This window comes from Hippopotamus amphibius, chromosome 5 (genome assembly GCF_030028045.1).
Source record: "Hippopotamus amphibius kiboko isolate mHipAmp2 chromosome 5, mHipAmp2.hap2, whole genome shotgun sequence".
Taxonomy (NCBI): domain Eukaryota; kingdom Metazoa; phylum Chordata; class Mammalia; order Artiodactyla; family Hippopotamidae; genus Hippopotamus; species Hippopotamus amphibius.
Window position 1 is genome coordinate 76,914,894 of NC_080190.1, and position 5,037 is coordinate 76,919,930.

The 5,037-nt window shown below is 38.6% G+C and overlaps 1 pseudogene; it reads left to right on the forward strand.

The window, feature by feature from the left end:
* The first annotated feature begins 2,615 nt into the window (after positions 1-2,615).
* Positions 2,616-3,472, forward strand: LOC130853752 (claudin domain-containing protein 1-like; annotated as a pseudogene).
* Positions 3,473-5,037: the final 1,565 nt, after the last annotated feature.

A 5,037-nucleotide genomic window follows, 5' to 3' on the forward strand; every position in this document is an offset into this window, starting at 1 on the left:
GACTGAAATCAAGAGTGAGCTGTTAATCTGCACAATAAGCACACTGTTTTGTGTTTCCAGACATTTGCAGATTCTCATTGTACTTAATAAACTGTACCTTGAAAATAAGTTTATCATGTGCTTCTTGCCTTTTGGGACACCCTCCATGTACCATATTTTAACTCACATAGAATTGGTACTTAATAAATGTTTGCTGACTGGAATGAAATGAAAAATATATAGCTTTTTTTTTTTTGGCTGCACAAGCACTGCAGGATCTTAGTTCCCCAACCAGGGATCAAACCTGTGCTCCCTGCTTTGGAAGTGCTGAGTCTTAACCACTGGACCATCAGGGAAGTCCTGAAAAATATATAGCTTTAAATATTATCTCATCCACCCTTCAGGCAGTTGTTCTTATTTTATTTTTATTTATTTATTTTTACAAGTTTGTGGGTTTTTTCATGGTTTGTTTGTTTATTTATTTATTTATTTTATTGTCTGTTTGGTCTTTTTTGCTGCGCGTGGGCTTTTAGTTGCAGTGAGTGAGAGGCACTCTTCATTGTGGTGCGTGGGCTCCTCATTGCCGTGGCTTCTCCTGTTGTGGAGCACGGGCTCTAGGTGCATGGGCTTCAGTAGTTGCAGCAGATGGGCTCAATAGTTGTGGCTCACAGGCTCCAGAGCGCGGGCTCAGTATTTATGGCACATGGGCTTAGTTGCTCCGCGGCATGTGGGATCTTCCTGGAGCAGGGGTTGAACCCGTGTTCCCCGCATTGGCAGGTGGATTCTCAACCACTGCACCACCTAGGAAGCCCCTATTTATTTATTTATATTTTTGGCTGTGTTGGATTTTCATTGCTGTGCATGGGCTTTCACTAGTTGCACGAGCGGGGGCTTCTCTTTGTTAGGGTGTGTGGGTTTCTCATTGTGGTGGGTTCTCTGGTTGTGGAGCACGGACTCGAGGTGAGTGGGCTTCAGTAGTTGTGGCTCATGGGCTCAGTAGTTGTGGCTTGTGGTCTCTAGAGCACAGGCTCAGTAGTTGTGGTGAAAGGGCCTAGTTGCTCCATGGCATGTGGGATCTTCCTGGACCAGGGATCGAACCCATGACCCTGCGTTGGCAGGTGGATTCTTAACCACTGTGCAACCACTGAAGTCCCCAGGCAGTTGTTGTTGTTGTTGTTGTTTTTAAGAACTTTTATTGAGATATAGTTAACATACAATAAACTGCATATATTTAGAGTGTACTATTTGGTATCCCAATCTCCCAATTCATTCCCCCCAAAAGGCAGTTGGTTTTAAACAAGGGAGTACGTCAAAATTTCAGTTGTTTGTCACAATGCTGATTCCCATGATTCTGACTTGTTAAAACTTGGTTGAGGCACAGGAATGTTAGCTATTTTTTGTTTGTTTTTTTTGTTTGTTTTTGGCCATGCTGCTTGGCTTGTGGCATCTTAGTTCTCTGACCAGGGATTGAACTCGAGCCCTCAGCAATGAAAGCGCAGAGTCCTAACCACAGGACCACCAGGGAATTCCCAGGAATGTTTGCTTTTAACAAACATCTAGGGGGTCATTCTGTGACCCATACACTGAAAAATACCATCTTGAATTTGTGGCATGAGGTCTCTCACATTGGATTTTCGGGTGTCAGTCCTCCACATGGAGGAAGATTAAAGGGATCATTAGAACTTGTGTGACTAATTGCAATAAAATGACATATATAACTACCTATTCCTTCAGCTAAAATATATTGGCATAGTGGTATTTTTAAAATCCTTCTCGTAGGCGAAAATTGTAAAGTGAATTTCAGCCTCCCCTTCTGCGTCATTTTTCGCATCCCAATTTCTGTTTTCCAGGCCAATTAATCAGTAGAACAGCTGAGGCAAGGAAAAGGGGTGGTTGCTATAGCAAGTTTTCCTGTATTATTGTATTCTGTACATGTCCAAGTGAGAAAGAACATGATTTAATACAAATCTTTAATTTGCTGTTTTAAGGAACTAATGTTTGCTGAAGTTGGTTTTTTCCCTTCTTCCTGGTAACATGCAATTTTAAACATCCATTTCATTCTTAACTAGGGCTGAGTAAACTGCTGTAGTAGTACTTGTGACATCAGTTTGAATACAAAGTATATTCATTAACATCATGGCAATTAAAATGAATATCAAATGGGTTTGTAATAGCTATGCACTTAAAATGTTATTGTTTTAAGAGCCTTACTACCCTCAAGAGTTCATTTGGGGCTCTATAGTTTCTAGTGATACTTATGATAAAGAATTGATTTTGTATGTATATGACCTCATTTTTATTTTGATAAATACTTAGTTGTACCACACCATTAGCTAATAAATGTACAATTACTCATTCACGATTTCTCACAACTTTTACAAGGATAGTAATATATGACCTGCAATGTTATCTCTTCTTTTTATGACTACAAAATTCTTAAAAAGAATCAATTTTAAAGTAATGCTTTTGCCATTCTTTATGGTCATATCTATTCTTGCAATTTAACTATTAATCCAATTGTCCTTAATCAACTTTATAAAAGACATAGAGGCGGGAGTTATGGAGGGGGCGGGCTCTGCAGGGAAGTGCCTTAGAGGAGGCGCGGGGAGAGCAGGGTGATGTGGTTTGAGCTTGAGGGTGAAGCTGGCGGAACCGGAGGATGGGCTTGTGCAGGTGATAGACTGGAGAATAAGACCTCTGTCTCCGTAGCATCCTGGAGCAGTCTGAATGCCAGAATGGATAACCGTTTTGCTACAGCATTTGTAATTGCTTGTGTGCTTAGCCTCATTTCTACCATCTACATGACAGCCTCAATTGGCACAGACTTCTGGTATGAGTATCGAAGTCCAGTTCAAGAAAATTCCAGCGATTTGAACAAAAGCATCTGGACCGACTTTGCTAGTGATGAGGCAGATGAAAAGACTTATAATGATGCACTTTTCTTATATAATGGCACAGTGGGATTGTGGAGACGGTGTATCACTATTCCCCCAAACACATAGTGGTATAGCCCACCAGAAAGGACAGAGTCATTTGATATGGTCACAGAATGTATGTGTTTCACGCTAAATGAGCAGTTCATGGAGAAATTTGTTGATCCTGGAAACCACAATAGTGGGATTGATCTGCTTCGGACCTATCTTTGGCATTGTCAGTTCCTTTTACCTTTTGTTAGTCTAGGTTTGATGTGCTTTGGGGCTTTGGACTTTGTGCTTGTATCTGCCGAAGCTTGTACCCCACCATTGCCACAGGCATTCTCCATCTCCTTGCAGGTCTGTGTACACTGGGCTCTGTGAGTTGTTACATTGCTGGAATTGAACTACTCCACCAGAAACTAGAGTTGCCTGAGAATGTGTCTGGAGAATTCGGATGGTCCTTCTGCCTGGCTTGTGTCTCAGCTCCCTTACAGTTCATGGCTTCTGCTCTCTTCATCTGGGCCGCTCATACCAACCAGAAAGAGTACACCTTAATGAAGGCATATCGTGTGGCATGAGTGGGAAGCTGCTTGCTTTACAATTGCCATTTTTATGATTTTTTATATTAATATTTTCCCTTATCTCCCCCCACCAATTGTTTTTAATTTAACTTTTTTTTTTGTGAGTATACCATTTAATCCTGAAAATCCGTTTTATTTATTCATGCAAAAGGTTGTTTCTCAATACCACTGAAATTTATATGGAAGCTGAGTGATTCCATCTTTCAGTCAAACTAACCTAGGTTCAGAGTACAGACAGAAAAAAATGAGTAGACTCTTGGCACAAATTTGTGAAAGATAATTGGTAGTAGGAGGTTGACCCAAAGCAAGTTCTGCTGATGTTTGTTAGACTTTTCAGTAAAGTAACTATATCTGTTTAACTGGGAACTCTAGTTTGGGAAACCTTTTATCATTGTCAAAACTTATATTCACTTTGCTGTTGTAGGTAGCCAGTCAGCTAGAGGATTAGTGCTATTTTCAAGGACTTAGGCTGTCTAAAATAGGGAAATTATCTAAGATCTTTTTCCCTAAATATTGACATATAGCTTCACCTGAGGTGAAATGTCACAGTTATCTATACTGTGTCTGTTTACAAGAAAGGAAGTGTTTACATGGAATTTTAACTTTGTAACTGCAAGAATTCCAGTTTAGCTGGACAAGAGGATTAATCTTATTTTACCTTTTTTTTTTTTTAACTTTCCTTAATATGTCAGTAGGATTTTCAGTATCACCAAACCATTCTGGATTTTTGTTCCTTCCCTCCTCACACACCAGACTTATTAAAAGAGTGCTTTCTTTTTAACACTACATTGGGGTCACAGAGTAAAATTCTCCAACTGCCATCTGTTTATTTCAGCTGAGTACCATAAAGAAGTTTCCACCGTAATGACCCTCTGGAGTTAGGAAAACTACCACAAGACCTAAAGCTTTGGCTGGTCATTAATTTCCAACTATCGTCTTTATTTCTTGTGGTGAAATGATGTGCCTTTCCTTGCCTAACCCCTTCCTGGTGTGTATCAGCATTATTTAATGTCTTCTAATTCAGTCATTTTTTTTATAAATATGTCTATAAACATTGAACTTTAAAAAATCTTATTTATTTATTCCATTACTGTAGTACTTGACAGATTTTAAAAAAAGTAACAGTAATTTCTTACAAAATCCTAAATCTGTCTTTTTTAAAAAATAAAAAATGAGGAGACTCAGAAAAAATAAAATAAAATAAAAGACATAGAAACAAGACAAATAAAGTTATTTGATTTCATGCCAGTTTGAAAATAAAAAAATTAATTCTACCCAAACAGAAAAAACTTTAATAGCTATCCAAAACCACAAAGATATCAACATGTTTTATACTTATGAGGGTGAGTCAAAAATAATCCTCACTCTGGCTGTAGAATTTATTTTAATTAACTTTTAGAAAAGACAAATACATCATTTTTTAACATAATCTCCTTGCTTTTCAATACACTTTCTCCATCTGTCAACAAGATTCGTTTTCCCTCATTAAAAAATGTTTTAGGCTGAGCTTCGAGCTACGAATGCACTGCTGTCTTCACTTCTTCATCAGAAGTGAATGTTTG